This window comes from Panulirus ornatus, chromosome 15 (genome assembly GCF_036320965.1).
Source record: "Panulirus ornatus isolate Po-2019 chromosome 15, ASM3632096v1, whole genome shotgun sequence".
NCBI lineage: Eukaryota > Metazoa > Arthropoda > Malacostraca > Decapoda > Palinuridae > Panulirus > Panulirus ornatus.
Window position 1 is genome coordinate 16,390,602 of NC_092238.1, and position 26,741 is coordinate 16,417,342.

Sequence of the window (26,741 nt, forward strand, 5' to 3'; positions counted from 1 at the left end):
AGGAAATGATATTGGTGAAAAAATGATGGTGAAATTAAGTATGCAAGGAAATGAGGCTTGTATGCAAAGATACCAGCAGTACTGGCATGTGTAAGAAAAGTGTGTGGCATGCAAAAGGTGGGAATAGGGGCAGTGAGACAGGGTGGTGAGTGGTGTGATAAACAATAGGGGCAGTGAGATAGGGTGGTGAGCCGTGTGATAAACAATGTTAAATTGCCAATGAAATAGAAAAGTAATGTGCAAAGGCATTAGTTATGTTACAGTGAAGGAGTGCAAGTAATTGTGGGATTTACAACAAAACACAGGTCAATATGAAGGTGCTGGGACTGAAAGAGGTTAAAGGAGAACAAGATTCACAAATTGAGATAAGAAAATTCTTTTAAAGGGGGTTAATAGTGTGTGAAAAATAAGAGAAAAAAATGGGATCATCACTGAAGAGGATAAATGGGGAAGTGGTAACAGGCAGAGGTGAGGTAATGAGATGGAGCAATTACTATAAAGAACTCTTGAATGCGGGTGAAGATACGGTTGCAGATGCAGGGTGTTTGGGTGAGGGATGCATGTGAAGAGAGTTGTGGAAAGTCATTTGATGAGAAGGGAGTTGGTGGTGAAAGCTTTGAACAAGACAAAATGAGGCAAGGCAGCTGGAGTGGATGGTATTGCAACTGAATTTCCTAAGTAAAAGGGTGACTATCTTGCGATCTGATTTACTTGGATTTAATTCTTCGTATGGATGATGGCTAAATACCCGAGTATTGAGAGTACATATGTATAGCACTATTGTATAAAGCCAATGGGGACAAAGGCAAGTGTTCAAATTACAGAAGTTAACTTTGTTGAGTGAACTGGTAAGTTGTATGTAAGAATGTAGATTGAATGGATGGTAGCATGCATCAGAAATGGAAAGAAAAATATGGTTTCAGTAGTGGAAGAAAATGTGTGCATCAGGTGTTTGATTTGAAGAATGTGCATAAAAAATACTTAAGGAAACAGAAGGTTTTGTGTCCAGCACTTATGGATCTGGTGAAAACATACAATAGGGTTGGTACAGATGCTTTGTGGAAGGTGTAACGAACACATGGTGTGAGAGGACGCTATTAGAAAAAGCAAGGAATTTTTATCAAGAGTAATACACGTGTGCAAGAAGGTACACAGGAGGGTGAGTGGTTCTAGGTGAAGGTGGATGTGCAACAAGGGTGTGTGATGGCTGTTTCATCCAATTATGGATGGAGTGGTGAGGGAGACAAATGCAAGGGTCTTGAAGACGGGCAGACATGCAGTCTGTTTGCGATGGAGTGGTGCCTAGGAGGTGTCAGTTGATGCCAGCTTATCATACAGTGGTGATGGCAGGTTGGAGTGAGAAGTTGGTGTCTTGAGTTTGGGAGTGTGTATGAAACAAGAAAGTTAACAATTAAGTATGAAGAAAAGCTAGGTCATTAGGTATTACAAAGCAAAACCTCATGCTATAACAGTTATGGTGTGAATTTGAATGGAGGGAACTTGGTGGAAATGGGGTGTTTTAGATACACAGGAGCAGGCATGGCAGCAAATGAAAACATGGGAGCTGAGGCGAGTCATAAGGTCAATGAGTGGCCAAAGGTCTAACATCAGGGAACGTGTACAACAATAGAATACTCTCTGGAAGGGAAGATGGGTATGTCTGAAGGTACACAAGTCCAGACAATCTAGTATTGGTGCAGGGCATTGGCTAAAAATGAGAATGTACAATAGAGAGTGAATGTTTTGGAAAAGAAATGTATTAAGACAATATGTGGTGTGAAGACAGATGACCGAGTAAAAAATGAAAGGGTAAGAGTGAGTATAGCTGAGAGAGCTCATGATAGTGAGCTTAATGGTTTGGAAATACTTATAAAGAGAATGAATGGGAAGTTCACAAAGAGGATATACATATTCCCTGTGTTGGAGAAGGAAACCATAAGGGATGGAAATGGATGGGGCACCTTAAACCTCCACCCCCAACCCCTTAGTATATTTCAGTTCTTAAAGGATGGAACAGAAAAGAAGCCAAGCAGGGAGTGCTCACCCTCCTCAAAGGATGAGGCTGAAGTGTCTAAATGTGTGTGGATGTAACCAAGATGAGGAGAAAGGAGAGATAGGTAGTACATTTGAGGAAAGGAACATGGATGTTCTGGCTCTCTGTGAGAAAAAGCTCAAGGGTAAAGGGAAATAGCTGTTTGAAAATGTCCTAGCAGACATGTTAGGGGTTGGTGTAAGGACAAAACCTAAAGAAGAGGAAGCACTACTAATGAAGTCAGAGTTGTGAGTGTGTGTGTGTTAGGAAGTAATCCTTGTCCTGATGTTGTTGAAAACAAAATTGGATTGCAAGAGATGGGTGATTATTAGTGCTTATGCACCTGGCCATAATAAGAAAGTCATGCAAGGCAAATGTTTTGGGGGAAGATGGGTGAATGTATCTGCAGTCTTGATGTAAGAGACCAGGCAAAGGTGAGTAATGTGGCAGTTGAGATAAATGGAGGGCATGGGATTTTCAGTAATGTGAATGGTGAACAGCTTGTGGAGTTGTGTGCTGAAATATGGCTGGTGACTGGAAATATCTGGTACAAAAAGAGGGACATATACAAGTACATGTGTGCAAGTACAAAAGGTGGTCATTAGGCATTACCGGATAACATACAAATAGACAGATGTGCACAAGAGAGACTTTTGGATGTGACTCTGCTGAAAGGCACAGCTAATGGGATGTCTGATTGTCAACTATGGAGGCAAGGGTAAAGATCTGTAGAGGTTTTCAGAAGACTTAACATCATGGGTGAGAGGAAAGTGGTGAAAATGAGCGTGGAAAAGAGACTTGTGGGAAGAAATACCAATTGAGATTGAGTGCTGAATGGCAAAAGGTGAGTAAATGAAGCTTGGGGAATGGGTGAGAAATGGGAGGTATCTAGGGAAGAACTCCTGGCATATGTGAAAGATGTGTGTGGCATGAAGAGAAAGGCCAGTGAGACAAGGTTGTGAGAGGTGGCATGAGAAAGTAAAGTTGCAAGTGAAAAACAAAAGAGAGGTGTATAGGCAATACTTACGGGGAAGGAGTGCAACTGATATCGTGATGCATCAAAGAAAGGGCAAAAGGTCAAAAATAAGGTACAGGGCTTGAAAGAGAGGGCAAATAAAGAGTTGGGATGAGTCTTCAAGGAGAATAAAGTGCTTTGGAAGGAGGTTAATGAGACAAAACACAAGAGAAAAAATGGGAACATTGGTGATGGGGTCAAATGTAGAGGTGGTAACAAGTGCTGAAGAAGTTAGGAGTTGGAGTAAGAATTTTGAAGATTCTTGAATGCATTTGACAATAGGGTGGCACATGAAGGGTGTTAGAGATGGGTTGCTTTGTGAAGTGTGAGAGTCATGGAGAGTGGTTTGATGAAAAAAGGGTGATAAACACCTTACTTAAAATGAAATGTGGTAAAGCAGGTGAAGTAAGTATTACTGCAGTTTAATTTCTTAATAAAGGTGGTGACTGTGTTGCTGAGTGGTTAGTCAAGATTTTCATTGTATAATGGATCATTTTGAAGTGCCCGAGAACAGGCAGAATGCATGTTTAGTGTCACTGTATAAAGGAGGACAAAGGTGAGTGTTCAATGCAATGAGGTATAAGATTCCTAAGTGTATCTAGCAAGTTGCATGGAAGAGCAGTGACTGAACGAGTGAAAACATTTACAGAGCATCAGATTGAGGAGGATAAATGTGGTTTCCAATATGATAGAGGCTGTGTGGGACATCTTTACAAGTATAGCTAGGATACTCACATGGGTTACTATAACTACAGGATTGCTGTTATCATACTCTGCCTGCTGAAGGTTATACCATAAATGAAAAGTAACCTTTGACAAGACAGGCAATTGCATTAATGAATGTGAGAAAAACTTGAGAAACAGAGATATTTGCATCTCACATCAATGGAACTGGTGAAAGTATATGATAGGGATGATAGAAATGCCTTGTGGAAGGTGTTATGAATGTATGGCATGGAAAGAAAGCTGCTAGAATGAGTGAGAAGTTTTTGTCAAGGACATAAGGCGTGTGTGTGAGAGGAAAGAGAGGAGACTGAGTGGTTTAAAATGAAGGTGGGTCTGGCAGGAGTGTGTGATGGCACAATGGCCTTCTGATTTCTTTATGAATAGGATGATGAGGGAGGTATATGTAAGAGTTTTGGAAACAGGGTCGAGTATGCAGTCTGTAGGGGACAAGGGGGCCAGGGAAATGAATCAGTTTTTGTTTGCCGATGACACAGCACTGGTGGCAAATTCAAGTGAGAAATTGCTGAAGCTGGTGACTAAGATTGGAAGAGTGCGAGAAAGGAGAAAGTAGAGAGTAAATGTGGATAAAAGCAAGGTTATTAAGTTTAGCAGGGTACAGGGGTAGGTTAGCTGGAGTGCAAGTTTGTGTAGAAAATTTGGAAAAGTTAATTGTTTTACATAACTATGAGTGGACATGGAAGCAGAAGCAAGTCATAGGGTGGATAGGTGGGTAAAGGGTCTGGGAGTATTGAAGAATGTGTGGAAAGAGAGGTTATTATTTGGTAGGGTACAAAATAGCTATGTTGAATGAATAGCAGTTCTAACAATGCTCCATGTATGTGAGGCATGGGATAAAGCTGAGGACATGTGAAGAAAGGTGGATGTGTTGGAAATGAAATGTTTGAGGAAAATATGTGGTTTTAGGTGGTTTGACTAGTTAAGTAATAAATGTGTAAAAGAGAGAGGTGATAAAAAAAAAAAAGGGTGGTTGAGAAATATGAAGAGTGTGTGCTGAAATGGTCTTGACAAATGGAGATAATGAGTGAGGAAAGGTTGAAAAAGAGGGTATATGTGTGTGTCAGAAGAGGAGGGAACAAGAAGGGGGACACCAACCTTGATAGAGGGGTGAAGATAAAAAACTTTGAGTCATCAAGCCCTGAACATGCACGAGGGTAAAAAGCATGCATAGCATAAAGAGAATTAGAATGATGTATCACACAGGGATAAATGTGCTGTAAATAGACTAAAAAGGGACATGTGAAGTAGTGTGGGAAAACAATGGGAAGGGCTGTCATGCCTGGCTGTGGATAGGGGGCTGTGACTTTGGTTCATCGCACATGACAGCTAGAAATGGATGCAAGTGAATGCAGCATTTCTTCACTTCTTCCAGGAACTATGCTACCTTACTAATGTGATATACAGTGTGGATTCAGAAGTGCCAGAGGATGTGTGGATCAAGTGTTTGCTTTGAAGAATTATATTTTTTTTTTATTTTCTTTGTCGCTGTCTCACGCGTTAGCCAGGTAGCGCAAAGCAACAGACAAAAGATTGGCCCAACCCGCCCACATACACATGTATATACATACACGTCCACACACGCAAATACACATACCTATACATCTCAATGTACACATATATATATATATACACACACAGACATATACATATATACACATGTACATAATTCATACTGTCTGCCTTTATTTGTTCCCATCGCCACCCCGCCACACATGGAATAACATCCCCCTACCCCCTCATGTGTGCGAGGTAGTGCCAGGAAAGACACCAAAGGCCCCATTCATTCACACTCAGTCTCTAGCTGTCATGTAATAATGCACTGAAACCACAGCTCCCTTTCCACATCCAGGCCGCACACAGTTTCCATGGTTTACCCCAGATGCTTCACATACCCTGGTTAAATCCACTGACAGCACGTCGACCCCGGAATACAACATTGTTCCAATTCACTCTATTCCTTGCACGCCTTTCATCCTCCTGCATGTTCAGACCCCGATCACCCAAAATCTTTTTCACTCCATCTTTCCACCTCCTATTCGGTCTCCCACTTCTCCTCGTTCCCTCGACCTCTGACACATATATCCTCTTGGTCAATCTTTCCCCACTCATCCTCTCCATGTGACCAAACCACTTCAAAACACCCTCTTCTGCTCTCTCAACAACGCTCTTTTTATTTCCACACATCTCTCTCACCCTTACATTACTTACTCGATCAAACCACCTAACACCACATATTGTCCTCAAACATCTCATTTCCAGCACATCCCCCCTCCTGCGCACAACTCTATCCATAGCCCATGCCTCGCAACCATACAACATTGTTGGAACCACTATTCCTTCAAACATACCCATTTTTGTTTTCCGAGATAACGTTCTCGACTTCCAAACATTCTTCAAGGCTCCCAGAATTTTCACCCCCTCCCCCACCCTATGATTCACTTCCGCTTCCATGGTTCCATCCGCTGCCAGATCCACTCCCAGATATCTAAAACACTTTACTTCCTCCAGATTTTCTCTATTCAAACTTACCTCCCAATTGACTTGACCCTCAACCCTACTGTACCTAATAACCTTGCTCTTATTCACATTTACTCTTAACTTTCTTCTTTCACACACTTTACCAAACTCAGTCACCAGCTTCTGCAGTTTCTCACATGAATCAGCCACCAGCGCTGTATCATCAGCGAACAACAACTGACTCACTTCCCAAGCTCTCTTATCCACAACAGACTGCATACTTGCCCCTCTTTCCAAAACTCTTGCATTCACCTCCCTAACAACCCCATCCATAAACAAATTAAACAACCATGGAGACATCACACACCCCTGCTGCAAACCTACACTCACTGAGAACCAATCACTTTCCTCTCTTCCTACACGTACACATGCCTTACATCCTCGATAAAAACTTTTCACCGCTTCTAACAACTTCCCTCCCACACCATATATTCTTAGTACCTTCCACAGAGCATCTCTATCAACTCTATCATATGCCTTCTCCAGATCCATAAATGCTACATACAAATCCCTTTGTTTTTCTAAGTATTTCTCATATACATTCTTCAAAGCAAACATCTGTTCCACACATCCTCTAACACTTCTGAAACCACAATGCTCTTCCCCAATCTGATGCTCTGTACACGCCTTCACCCTCTCAATCAATACCCTCCCATATAATTTCCCAGGAATACTCAACAAACTTATACCTCTATAATTTGAGCACTCACTCTTATCCCCTTTGCCTTTGTACAATGGCACTATGCAAGCATTCCGCCAATCCTCAGGCACTTCACCATGAATCACACATACATTAAATAACCTTACCAACCAGTCGACAATACAGTCACCCCCTTTTTTAATAAATTCCACTGCAATACCATCCAAACCTGCTGCTTTGCCGGATTTCATCTTCCATAAAGCTTTTACTACCTCTTCTCTATTTACCAAATCATTTTCCCTAACCCTTTCGCTTTGCACACCACCTCGACCAAAACACCCTATATCTGCCACTCTATCATCAAACACATTCAACAAACCTTCAAAATACTCACTCCATCTCCTTCTCACATCACCACTACTTGTTATCACCTCCCCATTAGCCCCCTTCACCAAAGTTCCCATCTGCTCCCTCGTCTTACGCACTTTATTTACCTCCTTCCAAAACATCTTTTTATTCTCCCTGAAATTTAATGATACTCTCTCACCCCAACTCTCATTTGCCCTCTTTTTCACCTCTTGCCCCTTTCTCTTGACCTCCTGCCTCTTTCTTTTATACATCTCCCACTCATTTGCACTTTTTCGCTGCAAAAATCGTTCAAATGCCTCTTTCTTCTCTTTCACCAATAATCTTACTTCTTCATCCCACCACTCACTACCTTTTCTAATTAACCCACCTCCTACGCTTCTCATGCCACAAGCATCTTTTGCGCAAGCCATCACTGCTTCCCTAAATACATCCCATTCCTCCCCACTTCCCTTACCTCCTTTGTTCTCACCTTTTTCCATTCTGTACTCAGTCTCTCCTGGTGCTTCCTCACACAAGTCTTCTTCCCAAGCTCACTTACTCTCACCACTCTCTTCACCCCAACATTCTCTCTTCTTTTCTGAAAACCCCCACAAATCTTCACCTTCACCTCCACAAGATAATGATCAGAAATCCCTCCAGTTGCACCTCTCAGCACATTAACATCCAAAAGTCTCTCTTTCATGCGTCTATTAATTAACATGTAATCCAATAACGCTCTCTGGCCATCTCTCCTACTTACATACGTTTTTTTTTTTTTTTTTTTTTTTTTTTTTGCTTTGTCACTGTCTCCCGCGTTTGCGAGGTAGCGCAAGGAAACAGACGAAAGAAATGGCCCAACCCACGCCCTATAGACATGTATATACATACGTCCACACACGCAAATATACATACCTACACAGCTTTCCATGGTTTACCCCAGACGCTTCACATGCCCTGATTCAATCCACTGACAGCACGTCAACCCCGGTATACCACATCGATCCAATTCACTCTATTCCTTGCCCTCCTTTCACCCTCCTGCATGTTCAGGCCCAAATCACACAAAATCTTTTTCACTCCATCTTTCCAACTCCAATTTGGTCTCCCACTTCTCCTCGTTCCCTCCACCTCCGACACATATATCCTCTTGGTCAATCTTTCCTCACTCATTCTCTCCATGTGCCCAAACCATTTCAAAACACCTTCTTCTGCTCTCTCAACCACGCTCTTTTTATTTCCACACATCTCTCTTACCCTTACGTTACTTACTCGATCAAACCACCTCACACCACACATTGTCCTCAAACATCTCATTTCCAGCACATCCATCCTCCTGCGCACAACTCTATCCATAGCCCACGCCTCGCAACCATACAACATTGTTGGAACAACTATTCCTTCAAACATACCCATTTTTGCTTTCCGAGATAATGTTCTCGACTTCCAAACATTCTTCAAGGCTCCCAGGATTTTCGCCCCCTCCCCTACCCTATGATCCACTTCCACTTCCATGGTTCCATCCGCTGCCAGATCCACTCCCAGATATCTAAAACACTTTACTTCCTCCAGTTTTTCTCCATTCAAACTTACCTCCCAATTGACTTGACCCTCAACCCCACTGTACCTAATAACCTTGCTCTTATTCACATTTACTCTTAACTTTCTTCTTTCACACACTTTACCAAACTCAGTCACCAGCTTCTGCAGTTTCTCACATGAATCAGCCACCAGCGCTGTATCATCAGCGAACAACAACTGACTCACTTCCCAAGCTCTCTCATCCCCAACAGAATTCATACTTGCCCCTCTTTCCAAAACTCTTGCATTCACCTCCCTAACAACCCCATCCATAAACAAATTAAACAACCATGGAGACATCACACACCCCTGCCGCAAACCTACATTCACTGAGAACCAATCACTTTCCTCTCTTCCTACACGTACACATGCCTTACATCCTCGATAAAAACTTTTCACTGCTTCTAACAATTTGCCTCCCACACCATATATTCTTAATACCTTCCACAGAGCATCTCTATCAACTCTATCATATGCCTTCTCCAGATCCATAAATGCTACATACAAATCCATTTGCTTTTCTAAGTATTTCTCACATACATTCTTCAAAGCAAACACCTGATCCACACATCCTCTACCACTTTTGAAACGACACTGCTCTTCCCCAATCTGATGCTCTGTACATGCCTTCACCCTCTCAATCAATACCCTCCCATATAATTTCCTAGGAATACTCAACAAACTTATACCTCTGTAATTTGAGCACTCACTCTTATCTCCTTTGCCTTTGTACACTGGCACTATGCACGCATTCCGCCAATCCTCAGGCACCTCACCATGAGCCATACATACATTAAATAACCTTACCAACCAGTCAACAATACAGTCACCCCCTTTTTTAATAAATTCCACTGCAATACCATCCAAACCTGCTGCCTTGCCGGCTTTCATCTTCCGCAAAGCTTTTACTACCTCTTCTCTGTTTACCAAATCATTTTCCCTAACCCTCTCACTTTGCACACCACCTCGACCAAAACACCCTATATCTGCCACACTATCATCAAACACATTCAACAAACCTTCAAAATACTCACTCCATCTCCTTCCCACATCACCACTACTTGTTATATATATATATATATATATATATATATAAGTTTACTCTGCATTTCATCGTGAGGAAAGAATTTATGTACAACTTATAACTTACATGAAAATATCTATTCTCATGTAAAGCATAGATTTCATGGCATTTTTTTCCCATATCACATGGTGCTTTTTTATTTATTGTATTCCATGTTCCTTACTAGAAGAGAGATCTATTCTAGTGAACAGGATTGTATTCTTTAGTCGGAGGCTACTGTCGTATTTGTTATATCTATGGTTATAGTGAGTTTGAATGGAGAAAAACTGGAGGAAGTGTAGTGTTTTAGATATCTGGGAGTGGATCTGGCAGCGGATGGAACCATGGAAGCGGAAGTGGATCATAGGGTGGGGGAGGGGGCGAAAATTCTGGGGGCCTTGAAGAATGTGTGGAAGTCGAGAACATTATCTCGGAAAGCAAAAATGGGTATGTTTGAAGGAATAGTGGTTCCAACAATGTTGTATGGTTGCGAGGCGTGGGCTATGGATAGAGTTGTGCGCAAGAGGATGGATGTGCTGGAAATGAGATGTTTGAGGACAATGTGTGGTGTGAGGTGGTTTGATCGAGTGAGTAACGTAAGGGTAAGAGAGATGTGTGGAAATAAAAAGAGCGTGGTTGAGAGAGCAGAAGAGGGTGTTTTGAAATGGTTTGGGCACATGGAGAGGATGAGTGAGGAAAGATTGACCAAGAGGATATATGTGTCGGAGGTGGAGGGAGCAAGGAGAAGAGGGAGACTAAATTGGAGGTGGAAAGATGGAGTGAAAAAGATTTTGTGTGATCGGGGCCTGAACATGCAGGAGGGTGAAGGGAGGGCAAGGAATAGAGTGAATTGGAGCGATGTGGTATACCGGGGTTGACGTGCTGTCAGTGGATTGAATCAAGGCATGTGAAGCGTCTGGGGTAAACCATGGAAAGATGTGTAGGTATGTATATTTGCGTGTGTGGACATATGTATATACATGTGTATGGGGGGGAGGGTTGGGCCATTTCTTTCGTCTGTTTCCTTGCGCTACCTCGCAAACGCGGGAGACAGCGACAAAGTATAAAAAAAAAAAAAAAAAAAAAAAAAAATGATTATAGATATTTTCTTAAGAGTATTGAACTCCTCTATTATTATTCATGTTATGAAGATAATGTGAATGTAATTTGAATACTGAGAAAGATTTCAGGGAATGGTTATAAATACTTTTCAGTTTCATGTCTAATACCAGACATAGTATAAAAATCATAACAACCAGTTTAGTTATGTTGTACATAGATATCCTGTGTGAAAGTAAGACTTTCTTTACTGTCATGAAATGGTACCAGTAACTTTACTGTTCCAGTCATTATATGCAGTTGGCATGCTACATCAGCCTGTAAAAAAGGAAAGAATCCTGTCTAATTATGCTTTCCTTGCTAGTCTTGTATCTTTCTTCTCTAGATCCCAGTGATTATTATTCAGTGTTCTAACCAAAATTTGAAAATGAGAAATAATCTTTATCTTTTCCTTAAACCAATTTAGAATAATGTTCATGATTTTTTGATGGCCTGCTTCAGTGCCATCTTTAGACAGAGCTTTTTGATAATACAGATAAATGCTTTTCCAGTTTACAGAATGGAACCATTCCAGTTGGTCATCTGATTCAATTGTGCACATTGTCCTCTGTCTAAATTCAATGAGGACAAATGAAAAAGTGTACACCATCTGTGCAAAAATGCTTGGTTAGAACACTGCTTGTCATTTAAAGTATTATGGCCACACCTTATTTGATTGCACTTAGTAAATGAATTATGACATTCATACAGATTCTGTAAATATATTTATTTATTTGCTTTGTCGCTGTCTCCCGCATTAGCAAGGTAGCGCAAGGAAACAGATGAAAGAATGGCCCAACCTGCCCACATACACATGTATATACATACACGTCCACACACGCACAATATACATACCCATACATCTCAATGTACACATATATATACACACACAGACACATACATATATACACATGCACACAACTCACACTGTCTGCCTTTATTCATTATCATCGCCACCTCGCCACACATGGAATAACATCCCCCTCCCCCCTCATTATGCGAGGTAGCGCTAGGAAAAGACAACAAAGGCCCCATTCGTTCACACTCAGTCTCTAGCTGTCATGAAATAATGCCCGAAACCACAGCTCCCTTTCCACATCCAGGCCCCACACAACTTTCCATGGTTTACCCTAGACGCTTCACATGCCCTGGTTCAATCCATTGACAGCACGTTGACCCCGGTATACCATATCGTTCCAATTCACTCTATTCCTTCCACGCCTTTCACCCTCCTGCATGTTCAGGCCCCAATCACTCAAAATCTTTTTCACTCCATCCTTCCACCTAAAATTTGGTCTCCCACTTCTCCTCGATCCCTCCACCTCCGACACATATATCCTCTTGGTCAATCTTTCCTCACTCATTCTCTCCATGTGACCAAACCATTTCAAAACACCCTCTTCTGCTCTCTCAACCAAACTCATTTTATTTCCGCACATCTCTCTCACCCTTACATTACTTACTCGATCAAACCACCTAACACCACATATTGTCCTCAAACATCTCATTTCCAGCACATCCACCCTCCTGCGCACAACTCTATCCATAGCCCACGCCTCGCAACCATACGACATTGCTGGAACAACTACTCCTTCAAACATACCCATTTTTGCTTTCCAAGATAATGTTCTCGACTTCCAAACATTCTTCAAGGCTCCCAGGATTTTCGCCCCCTTCCCCACCCTATGATTCACTTCCGCTTCCATGGTTCCATCCGCTGCCAGATCCACTCCCAGATATCTAAAACACTTTACTTCCTCCAGTTTTTCTCCATTCAAACTTACCTCCCAATTGACTTGACCCTCAACCCTACTGTACCTAATAACCTTGCTCTTATTCACATTTACTCTTAACTTTCTTCTTTCACACACTTTACCAAACTCAGTCACCAGCTTCTGCAGTTTCTCACATGAATCAGCCACCAGCGCTGTATCATCAGCGAACAACAACTGACTCACTTCCCAAGCTCTCTCATCCCCAACAGACTTCATACTTGCCCCTCTTTCCAAAACTCTTGCATTTACCTCCCTCACAACCCCATCCATAAACAAATTAAACAACCATGGAGACATCACACACCCCTGCCGCAAACCTACATTCACTGAGAACCAATCACTTTCCTCTCTTCCTACACGTACACATTCCTTACATCCTCGATAAAAACTTTTCACTGCTTCTAACAACTTGCCTCCCACACCATATATTCTTAATACCTTCCACAGAGCATCTCTATCAACTCTATCATATGCCTTCTCCAGATCCATAAATGCTACATACAAATCCATTTGCTTTTCTAAGTATTTCTCACATACATTCTTCAAAGCAAACACCTGATCCACACATCCTCTACCACTTCTGAAACCACACTGTTCTTCCCCAATCTGATGCTCTGTACATGCCTTCACCCTCTCAATCAATACCCTCCCATATAATTTACCAGGAATACTCAACAAACTTATACCTCTGTAATTTGAGCACTCACTCTTATCCCCTTTGCCTTTGTACAATGGCACTATGCACGCATTTCGCCAATCCTCAGGCACCTCACCATGAGTCATACATACATTAAATAACCTTACCAACCAGTCAATAATACAGTCACCCCCTTTTTTAATAAATTCCACTGCAATACCATCCAAACCTGCTGCCTTGCCGGTTTTCATCTTCCGCAAAGCTTTTCTCTGTTTACCAAATCATTTTCCCTAACCCTCTCACTTTGCACACCACCTCGACCAAAACACCCTATATCTGCCACTCTATCATCAAACACATTCAACAAACCTTCAAAATACTCACTCCATCTCCTTCTCACATCACCACTACTTGTTATCACCTCCCCATTTGCGCCCTTCACTGAAGTTCCCATTTGCTCCCTTGTCTTACGCACTTTATTTACCTCCTTCCAGAACATCTTTTTATTCTCCCTAGAATTTAATGATACTCTCTCACCCCAACTCTCATTTGCCCTCTTTTTCACCTCTTGCACCTTTCTCTTGACCTCCTGTCTCTTTCTTTTATACATCTCCCACTCAATTGCATTTTTTCCCTGCAACAATCGTCCAAATGCCTCTCTCGTCTCTTTCACTAATAATCTTACTTCTTCATCCCACCACTCACTACCCTTTCTAATCAACCCACCTCCCACTCTTCTCATGCCACAAGCATCTTTTGCGCAATCCATCACTGATTCCCTAAATACATTCCATTCCTCCCCCACTCCCCTTACTTCCATTGTTCTCACCTTTTTTCATTCTGTACTCAGTCTCTCCTGGTACTTCCTCACACAAGTCTCCTTCCCAAGCTCACTTACTCTCACCACCCTCTTCACCCCAACATTCACTCTTCTTTTCTGAAAACCCATACAAATCTTCACCTTAGCCTCCACAAGATAATGATCAGACATCCCTCCAGTTGCACCTCTCGGCACATTAACATCCAAAAGTCTCTCTTTCGCACGCCTGTCAATTAACACGTAATCCAATAACGCTCTCTGGCCATCTCTCCTACTTACATACGTATACTTATGTATACCTCGCTTTTTAAAGCAGGTATTCCCAATCATCAGTCCTTTTTCAGCACATACATCTACAAGCTCTTCACCATTTCCATTTACAACACTGAACACCCCATGTATACCAATTATTCCCTCAACTGCCACATTACTCACCTTTGCATTCAAATCACCCATCACTATAACCCGGTCTCGTGCATCAAAACCACTAACACACTCATTCAGCTGCTCCCAAAACACTTGCCTCATGATCTTTCTTCTCATGCCCAGGTGCATATGCACCAATAATCACCCATCTCTCTCCATCAACTTTCAGTTTTACCCATATTAATCAAGAATTTACTTTCTTACATTCTATCACATACTCCCACAACTCCTGTTTCAGGAGTACTGCTACTCCTTCCCTTGCTCTTGTCCTCTCACTAACCCCTGACTTTACTCCAAAGACATTCCCAAACCACTCTTCCCCTTTACTCTTGAGCTTCATTTCACTCAGAGCCAAAACATCCAGGTTCCTTTCCTCAAACATACTACCTATCTCTCCTTTTTCCACATCTTGGTTACATCCACACACATTTAGACACCCCAGTCTGAGCCTTCGAGGGGGATGAGCACTCCCCGTATGACTCCTTCTTCTGTTTCCCATTTTAGAAAGTTAAAAAAATACAAGGAGGGGAGGATTTCTGGCCCCCCGCTCCCGTCCCCTCTAGTCGCCTTCTACGACACGCGAGGAATGCGTGGGAAGTATTCATTCACCCCTATCCCCAGGGATAATATATATATATTATATATATATATATATACATATACACATACATACACACACACACACACATATATATATATATATATATATATATATATATATATATATATATATATATATATATATATATATATATATTTTTTTTTTTTTTTTGCTTTGTCGCTGTCTCCCGCATTTGCGAGGTAGCGCAAGGAAACAGACGAAAGAAATGGCCCAACCCACCCCCATACACATGTATATACATACGTCCACACACGCAAATATACATACCTACACAGCTTTCCATGGTTTACCCCAGACGCTTCACATGCCTTGATTCAATCCACTGACAGCACGTCAACCCCGGTATACCACATCGCTCCAATTCACTCTATTCCTTGCCCTCCTTTCACCCTCCTGCAGTTCAGGCCCCGATCACACAAAATCTTTTTCACTCCATCTTTCCACCTCCAATTTGGTCTCCCTCTTCTCCTCGTTCCCTCCACCTCCGACACATATATCCTCTTGGTCAATCTTTCCTCACTCATTCTCTCCATGTGCCCAAACCATTTCAAAACACCCTCTTCTGCTCTCTCAACCACGCTCTTTTTATTTCCACACATCTCTCTTACCCTTACGTTACTTACTTGATCAAACCACCTTACACCACACATTGTCCTCAAACATCTCATTTCCAGCACATCCATCCTCCTGCGCACAACTCTATCCATAGCCCATGCCTCGCAACCATACAACATTGTTGGAACCACTATTCCTTCAAACATACCTATTTTTGCTTTCCGAGATAATGTTCTCGACTTCCACACATTCTTCAAGGCTCCCAGAATTTTCGCCCCCTCCCCCACCCTATGATCCACTTCCGCTTCCATGGTTCCATCCGCTGCCAGATCCACTCCCAGATATCTAAAACACTTCACTTTCTCCAGTTTTTCTCCATTCAAACTCACCTCCCAATTGACTTGACCCTCAACCCTACTGTACCTAATAACCTTGCTCTTATTCACATTTACTCTTAACTTTCTTCTTTCACACACTTTACCAAACTCAGTCACCAGCTTCTGCAGTTTCTCACATGAATCAGCCACCAGCGCTGTATCATCAGCGACCAACAACTGACTCACTTCCCAAGCTCTCTTATCCCCAACAGACTTCATACTTGCCCCTCAACATACACATAAATATATACATACAGACATATACACATATACACATGTACATAATTCATAGTCTGCCTTTATTCATTTCCATCCCCACCCCACCACACATGAAATAACAACCCCCTCCCCCCGCATGTGCACGAGGTAGCACTAGGAGAAGACAACAAAGGCCACATTCGTTCAAACTCAGTCTCTAGCTGTCATGTATAATGCACCGAAACCACAGCTCCCTTTCCACATCCAAGCCCCACACAACTTTCCATGGTTTACCCCAGACGCTTCACATGCCCTGGTTCAATCCACTGACAGCACATCGACCCCGGTATACCATATCGTTCCAATTCACTCCATTCCTTGCACGCCTTTCACCCTCCTGCATGTTTAGGCCCCATTCACTCAAAATTTTTTTCACTCCATCTTTCCACCTCCAATTTGGTCTCCAATTTCTCGTTCCCTCCACCTCTGACACATATATCCTCTTGGTCAATCTTTCCTCTCATTCTCTCCATGTGACCAAACCATTACAAAACATCCTCTTATGCTCTCTCAACCACAATCTTTTTATTACCAAACATCTCTCTTACCCTATTATTACTTACTCGATCAAAGCACCTCACACCCCATATGGTCCTCAAACATCTAATTTTCAGCACATCCACCCTCCGCACAACTCTATCTATAGCCCACGCCTCACAAAGAAAATATAACATTGTTGGAACCACTATTCCTTCAAACATACCCATTTTTGCTTTCCGAGATAATCTTCTTGACTTCCACACATTCTTCAATGCTCCCAGAACTTTCGCCTCCTCCCTAACCCTATGATTCACTTCCACTTCCATGGTTTCATCTGCTGCCAAATCCACTCCCAGATATCTAAAACACTTCACCTCCTCCAGTTTTTCTCCATTCAAACTTACCTCCCAATTGACTTGTCCCTCAACCCTACTGTACCTAATAACCTTGCTCTTATTCACATTTACTCTCAGCTTTCTTCTTTCATACACTTTACCAAACTCAGTCACTAGCTTCTGCAGTTTCTCACATGAATCAGCCACCAGAGCTGCATATCAACGAACAACAACTGACTCACTTCCCAAGCTCTCTCATCCACAACAGACTGCAAACTTGCCCCTCTTTCCAAAACTCTTGCATTCACCTCCATAACAACCCCATCCATAAACAAATTAAACAACCATGGAGACATCACACACCCTTGCCGCAAACCAACATTCACTGAGAACTAAACACTTTCCTCTCTTCCTACACGTACACATACCTTACATCCTCGATAAAAACTTTTCACTGCTTTTAACAACTTGCCTCCCACACCATATATCCTTAATACCTTCCACAGAGCATCTCTATCATATCCCTTCTCCAGATCCATAAATGCTACATACAAATCCATTTGCTTTTTTAAGTATTTCTCACATACATTCTTTGAAGCAAATACCTGATCCACACATCCTCTACCACTTCTGAAACCACACTGCTCTTCCCCAATCTGATCCTCTGTACATGCCTTCACCCTCTCACTCAATACCCTCCCATATAATTTACCAGGAATACTCAACAAACTTATACCTCTGTAATTTGAGCACCCACTTTTATCCCCTTTGCCTCTGTACAATGGCACTATGCAAGCATTCCACCAATCCTCAGTAACCTCACCATGAGTCATACATACATTAAATAACCTTACCAACCAGTCAACAATACAGTCACCCCCTTTTTTTGATAAATTCCACTGCAATACCATCCAAACCTGCTGCCTTGCCGGCTTTCATCTTCCGCAAAGCTTTTACTACCTCTTCTCTGTTTACCAAACCATTTTCCCTAGCCCTCTCACTTTGCACACAACCTCGACCAAAACACCCTACATCTGCCACTCTATCATCAAACACATTCAACAAACCTTCAAAATACTCACTCCATCTCCTTCTCACATCACCATTACTTGTTATCCCCTCCCCATTAGCCCCCTTTACTGAAGTTCCCATTTGTTACCTTGTTTTACACACTTTATTTACCTCTTTCCAAGACATCTTTTTATCCCTCCCTAAAATCTAATGATCCTCTCTCATCCCAACTCTCATTTGCCCTCTTTTTCACTTCTTGCACCTTTCTCTAGACCTCCTGCCTCTTTCTTTTATACATCTCCCACTCATTTGCATTATTTCCCTGCAAAAATTGTCCAAATGCCTCTCTCTTCCCTTTCACTAATAATCTTACTTCTTCATCCCACAACTCCTCTGCCCACCTCCCACACTTCTCATGCCACAAGCATCTTTTGCGTAAGCCATCACTGATTCCCTAAATACATCCCATTCCTCCCCCACTCCCCTTGCCTCCTTTGTTCTCACTTTTTCCATTCTGTACTCAGTCTCTCCTGGTACTTCCTCACACAAGTCTCCTTCCCAAGCTCACTTACTCTCACAACTCTCTTCACCCCAACATTCTCTCTTCTTTTCTAAAACCTCTACAAATCTTCACCTTTGCCTCCACAAGATAATGATCAGACATCCCTCCAGTTGCACCTCTCAGCACATTAACATCCAAAAGTCTCTCTTTCGTGCGCCTGTCAATTAACACGTAATTCAATAATGCTCTCTGGCCATCTCTCCTACTTACATACGTATACTTATGTATATCTCTCTTTTTAAACCAGGTATTCCCAATCTCCAGTCCTTTTTCAGCACATAAATCTACAAGCTCTTCACCATTTCCATTTACAACACTGAACACCTCATGTACACCAATTATTCCCTCCACTGCCACATTACTCATCTTTGCATTCAAATCACCCATCACAATAACCCGGTCTCGTGCATCAAAACTATGAACACACTCACTCAGCTGCTCCCAAAACACTTGCCTCTCATGATCTTTCTTCTCATGCCCAGGTGCATATGCACCAATAATCACCCATCTCTCTCCATCTATTTTCAGTTTTACCCATATCAATCGAGACTTTACTTTCTTACCCTCTATCACATGTTCCCACTACTCCTGTTTCAGGAGTAGTGCTACTCCTTCCCTTGCTCTTGTCCTCTCACTAACCCTGACTTTACTCCCAAGACATTCCCAAACCACTCTTCCCCTTTACCCTTGAGCTTCGTTTCACTCAGAGCCAAAACATCCAGGTTCCTTTCCTCAAACATACTACCTATCTCTCCTTTTTTCTCATCTTGGTTACATCCACACACATTTAGACACCCCAATCTGAGCCTTCGAGGAGGATGAGTACTCCCCGCATGACTCCTCCTTCTGTTTGCCCTTTCATAAAGTTAAAAAATACAAGGAGGGGAGGATTTCTGGCCCCCCGCTCCCGTCCCCTCTAGTCGCCTTCTACGACACGCGAGGAATGCGTGGGAAGTATTCATTCACCCCTATCCCCAGGGATAATATATATATATATATATATATATATATATATATATATATATATATTATATATATATATATATATATAATATATATATACATATACACATACATACACACACACATATATATACATATTATATATATATATATATATATATTATATATATATATATATATATATATATATTTTTTTTTTTTTTTTTTTTGCTTTGTCGCTGTCTCCCGCATTTGCGAGGTAGCGCAAGGAAACAGACGAAAGAAATGGCCCAACCCACCCCCATACACATGTATATACATACGTCCACACACGCAAATATACATACCTACACAGCTTTCCATGGTTTACCCCAGACGCTTCACATGCCTTGATTCAATCCACTGACAGCACGTCAACCCCGGTATACCACATCGCTCCAATTCACTCTATTCCTTGCCCTCCTTTCACCCTCCTGCAGTTCAGGCCCCGATCACACAAAATCTTTTTCACTCCATCTTTCCACCTCCAATTTGGTCTCCCTCTTCTCCTCGTTCCCTCCACCTCCGACACATATATCCTCTTGGTCAATCTTTCCTCACTCATTCTCTCCATGTGCCCAAACCATTTCAAAACACCCTCTTCTGCTCTCTCAACCACGCTCTTTTTATTTCCACACATCTCTCTTACCCTTACGTTACTTACTTGATCAAACCACCTCACACCACACATTGTCCTCAAACATCTCATTTCCAGCACATCCATCCTCCTGCGCACAACTCTATCCATAGCCCATGCCTCGCAACCATACAACATTGTTGGAACCACTATTCCTTCAAACATACCCATTTTTGCTTTCCAAGATAATGTTCTCGACTTCCACACATTCTTCAAGGCTCCCAGAATTTTCGCCCCCTCCCCCACCCTATGATCCACTTCCGCTTCCATGGTTCCATCCGCTGCCAGATCCACTCCCAGATATCTAAAACACTTCACTTTCTCCAGTTTTTCTCCATTCAAACTCACCTCCCAATTGACTTGACCCTCAACCCTACTGTACCTAATAACCTTGCTCTTATTCACATTTACTCTTAACTTTCTTCTTTCACACACTTTACCAAACTCAGTCACCAGCTTCTGCAGTTTCTCACATGAATCAGCCACCAGCGCTGTATCATCAGCGACCAACAACTGACTCACTTCCCAAGCTCTCTCATCCCCAACAGACTTCATACTTGCCCCTCAACATACACATAAATATATACATACAGACATATACACATATACACATGTACATAATTCATAGTCTGCCTTTATTCATTTCCATCCCCACCCCACCACACATGAAATAACAACCCCCTCCCCCCGCATGTGCGCAAGGTAGCACTAGGAGAAGACAACAAAGGCCACATTCGTTCACACTCAGTCTCTAGCTGTCATGTATAATGCACCGAAACCACAGCTCCCTTTCCACATCCAAGCCCCACACAACTTTCCATGGTTTACCCCAGACGCTTCACATGCCCTGGTTCAATCCACTGACAGCACGTCGACCCCGGTATACCATATCGTTCCAATTCACTCCATTCCTTGCACGCCTTTCACCCTCCTGCATGTTTAGGCCCCATTCACTCAAAATTTTTTTCACTCCATCTTTCCACCTCCAATTTGGTCTCCAATTTCTCGTCCCCTCCACCTCTGACACATATATCCTCTTGGTCAATCTTTCCTCTCATTCTCTCCATGTGACCAAACCATTACAAAACATCCTCTTATGCTCTCTCAACCACAATCTTTTTATTACCAAACATCTCTCTTACCCTATTATTACTTACTCGATCAAAGCACCTCACACCCCATATGGTCCTCAAACATCTAATTTTCAGCACATCCACCCTCCGCACAACTCTATCTATAGCCCACGCCTCACAAAGAAAATATAACATTGTTGGAACCACTATTCCTTCAAACATACCCATTTTTGCTTTCCGAGATAATCTTCTTGACTTCCACACATTCTTCAATGCTCCCAGAACTTTCGCCTCCTCCCTAACCCTATGATTCACTTCCACTTCCATGGTTTCATCTGCTGCCAAATCCACTCCCAGATATCTAAAACACTTCACCTCCTCCAGTTTTTCTCCATTCAAACTTACCTCCCAATTGACTTGTCCCTCAACCCTACTGTACCTAATAACCTTGCTCTTATTCACATTTTACTCTCAGCTTTCTTCTTTCATACACTTTACCAAACTCAGTCACTAGCTTCTGCAGTTTCTCACATGAATCAGCCACCAGAGCTGCATATCAACGAACAACAACTGACTCACTTCCCAAGCTCTCTCATCCACAACAGACTGCAAACTTGCCCCTCTTTCCAAAACTCTTGCATTCACCTCCATAACAACCCCATCCATAAACAAATTAAACAACCATGGAGACATCACACACCCTTGCCGCAAACCAACATTCACTGAGAACTAAACACTTTCCTCTCTTCCTACACGTACACATACCTTACATCCTCGATAAAAACTTTTCACTGCTTTTAACAACTTGCCTCCCACACCATATATCCTTAATACCTTCCACAGAGCATCTCTATCATATCCCTTCTCCAGATCCATAAATGCTACATACAAATCCATTTGCTTTTTTAAGTATTTCTCACATACATTCTTTGAAGCAAATACCTGATCCACACATCCTCTACCACTTCTGAAACCACCCTGCTCTTCCCCAATCTGATCCTCTGTACATGCCTTCACCCTCTCACTCAATACCCTCCCATATAATTTACCAGGAACACTCACTAAACTTATACCTCTGTAATTTGAGCACCCACTTTTATCCCCTTTGCCTCTGTACAATGGCACTATGCAAGCATTCCACCAATCCTCAGTAACCTCACCATGAGTCATACATACATTAAATAACCTTACCAACCAGTCAACAATACAGTCACCCCCTTTTTTTGATAAATTCCACTGCAATACCATCCAAACCTGCTGCCTTGCCGGCTTTCATCTTCCGCAAAGCTTTAATACCTTTTCTCTGTTTACCAAACCATTTTCCCTAGCCCTCTCACTTTGCACACAACCTCGACCAAAACACCCTACATCTGCCACTCTATCATCAAACACATTCAACAAACCTTCAAAATACTCACTCCATCTCCTTCTCACATCACCACTACTTGTTATCCCCTCCCCATTAGCCCCCTTTACTGAAGTTCCCATTTGTTACCTTGTTTTACGCACTTTATTTACCTCTTTCCAAGACATCTTTTTATTCTCCCTAAAATCTAATGATCCTCTCTCATCCCAACTCTCATTTGCCCTCTTTTTCACTTCTTGCACCTTTCTCTAGACCTCCTGCCTCTTTCTTTTATACATCTCCCACTCATTTGCATTATTTCTCTGCAAAAATTGTCCAAATGCCTCTCTCTTCCCTTTCACTAATAATCTTACTTCTTCATCCCACAACTCCTCTGCCCACCTCCCACACTTCTCATGCCACAAGCATCTTTTGCGTAAGCCATCACTGATTCCCTAAATACATCCCATTCCTCCCCCACTCCCCTTGCCTCCTTTGTTCTCACTTTTTCCATTCTGTACTCAGTCTCTCCTGGTACTTCCTCACACAAGTCTCCTTCCCAAGCTCACTTACTCTCACAACTCTCTTCACCCCAACATTCTCTCTTCTTTTCTAAAACCTCTACAAATCTTCACCTTTGCCTCCACAAGATAATGATCAGACATCCCTCCAGTTGCACCTCTCAGCACATTAACATCCAAAAGTCTCTCTTTCACGCGCCTATCAATTAACACGTAATTCAATAATGCTCTCTGGCCATCTCTCCTACTTACATACGTATACTTATGTATATCTCTCTTTTTAAACCAGGTATTCCCAATCTCCAGTCCTTTTTCAGCACATAAATCTACAAGCTCTTCACCATTTCCATTTACAACACTGAACACCTCATGTACACCAATTATTCCCTCCACTGCCACATTACTCACCTTTGCATTCAAATCACCCATCACAATAACCCGGTCTCGTGCATCAAAACTATGAACACACTCACTCAGCTGCTCCCAAAACACTTGCCTCTCATGATCTTTCTTCTCATGCCCAGGTGCATATGCACCAATAATCACCCATCTCTCTCCATCTATTTTCAGTTTTACCCATATCAATCGAGACTTTACTTTCTTACCCTCTATCACATGTTCCCACTACTCCTGTTTCAGGAGTAGTGCTACTCCTTCCCTTGCTCTTGTCCTCTCACTAACCCTGACTTTACTCCCAAGACATTCCCAAACCACTCTTCCCCTTTACCCTTGAGCTTCGTTTCACTCAGAGCCAAAACATCCAGGTTCCTTTCCTCAAACATACTACCTATCTCTCCTTTTTTCTCATCTTGGTTACATCCACACACATTTAGACACCCCAATCTGAGCCTTCGAGGAGGATGAGTACTCCCCGCATGACTCCTCCTTCTGTTTGCCCTTTCATAAAGTTAAAATACAAAGAGGGAAGGGTTTCCAGCCCCCTGCTCCCGTCCCCTTTAGTCATCTGCTACAACAAGTGAGGAATGCATGGGAAGTATTCTTTCTCCCCTATATATATACACAGACATATACATATATACACATGTACATAATTCTTACTTGCTGCCTTATTCATTCACGTCACCACCTCTCCACACATGAAATGACAATCCCCTTCCCCCACATGTGCGCGAGGTAGCGCTAGGAAAAGACAACAAAGGCTATATTCATTCACACTCAGTCTCTAGCTGTCATGTATAATGCACTGACACCACAGCTCCCTTTCCACATCCAGGCCCCACAAAACTTTCCATGGTTTACCCCAGATGCTTCACATGCCCTGGTTCAATTCACTGACAGCATGTCGATCCCAATATACCACATCGTTCCAATTCATTCTATTCCATGCACGCCTTTCACCCTCTTACATTTCAGAAGGGGGGGGGATTTAAATGTATGAGAAGGTAATATGCTAGCTGATAGTACAATTATGGGGCAAAGGATACACAGTATAAAAGGAAATGATGAACAGTTTGTCAAGTTATGGACTGAAAAACGATTAGTGGCTGGGAATATCTGGTTTAAAAATGATGCAAAATATGCATACAAGGTCGAGTGAAGATGGATCAACAGGCAACTGGAACCTATTCTAAATGACAAACACGCAAAGGAGAGATTGTTGGATGTGAATGTGCCGAGAGATGAAGATCAATGTTAAAATGTATAGAGTCTTTAGGAGAAAAGGAAATGACATGGCTGGGAAGGTGGAAGTGAGTAAGTGAGCCTGAAAAAGAAGCAAAGAAAGACTGGGTGAAGAGTGGCATAAGGCAATTGTCAACAGAACTAGGGAGTGGGCAAGGGGAGAGGGTATTAGGGAAGCAATGCTTATTTATGTGGGTAAAGTGTGGTATGCAGGTAGGACATGGGCATTTGAGGATCACAAATGGTGGGATGACGAAGTTAAGTTGGAAGCAAAAAAGTTAAAGGAGGTATATTGGTGCTACTCGCTGGGAAGGAGTGCAAGAGACTGGGAGACATACAGGAGAAAGCAGCATTATGTAAAGAGGAAGGGAAGTTGTAGAGGGCGAAAAAGAAGGCAAATAGAGGCGTGGGATGAAAAAGTATCTGCCAACTTCAAATTGAAAAGAAACATACTGAAAGGAAGCGAATGGTGTAGGAGAACAAAAGGATAAATGGAGGCATTAGTGAGAGAGAACAGATGAGGAAGTTGTAGCTTGCAAAAAAGGAGGTACAGAAGAGATGGAGTCAGTTTTCTGAAGGTTAACTTTATGTGTTAATGATAAAGTGGCGGATGTTAGATGTTTGGGATGAGAAGATAAGCAAAGCAAGAGCAATATGGTGAATAGTTTGGTGAAAAAAAAGAGGAGTTGAAGGCCTTGTCTATGATAAATGAGGAAAAACAGCTGGAGTGGATAGGATTGCAGCTCTATCTTAAGAAAAGGGGGTGACAATGTTGCCAATTAGTTACTCAAGATTTTCAATGTATGTATAGCCCAAAGTGAGGTGTTCTAGGACTGGGAGAATGCTGGTATTATGTCATTTTATAAAGACAACAAGGATAAAAGTGAATACTTGAATTACAGTTGTGTAAGTCTTAAGTATACCTGGTAACCTGCATGGGAGAGTGGTGACCGAGAGGGTAGTGACATTGCACAGTGTCTGATGGAATGAGCAATGTGGCTTCAGAAGTGGTAGGTGCATGCTTTATAAAAATTCCTGTGAGAAATACTTGGAGAGAGGTGTGTAAGAGACACATAAGGACATGGAAAAAGCATTTGGCAGGAATGACTGACATACCTCATGGAAAGCGTTACAAATATATGGTGTGGGAGAACAAGTACTAAATGCAGAAGAGTTTTTACTGGGAGAGTAAGGTATATGTGTGAATAGGAAGGTAGAAGGATTAATAGTTCTCAGTGAAGGTGGTAATACAAGATGTGTAATTTTTGAAGAATATGTGAAAGGAGATAGCTGGGAGCTGGTTTTTAATCTATTCATGGATGAGATGGTAAGGGTCCCACAGCAAGGGGGAAGCTCTCAGCATACTGATGGTAGGTGAGTATGGGAAGTGTGGCAGTTGCTATTTGCAGATAACAGGGCTATGGTGGTAAACTTAAGAGAGAATTTCTAAAACTTGAGGGAGAAAACACAAAAAAAAAGAATGCAGAAAGTTAAAGTGAATAAAAGTGAGATAAATAGATGTAGCAGTGGGGGAAAGAAAGAATAGTTTAGATGCAAGTTTGTATAAGGAGAACCTGGAAGAAGTGGAGTGCTTTTGGAAACTGGGTGTGGACTTGTAGTAGATGGAACCAGGGGAGCTGTAGTAAGGAC

At 42.2% G+C, this 26,741-nt stretch overlaps 1 protein-coding gene across 8 annotated transcripts in view; it reads right to left on the reverse strand.

Annotated features, from left to right (window-relative positions):
- LOC139753730 (tuberin-like) overlaps positions 1-26,741 on the reverse strand; it is a 582,506-nt gene that overhangs the window by 325,332 nt on the left and 230,433 nt on the right. The window lies entirely within an intron of this gene.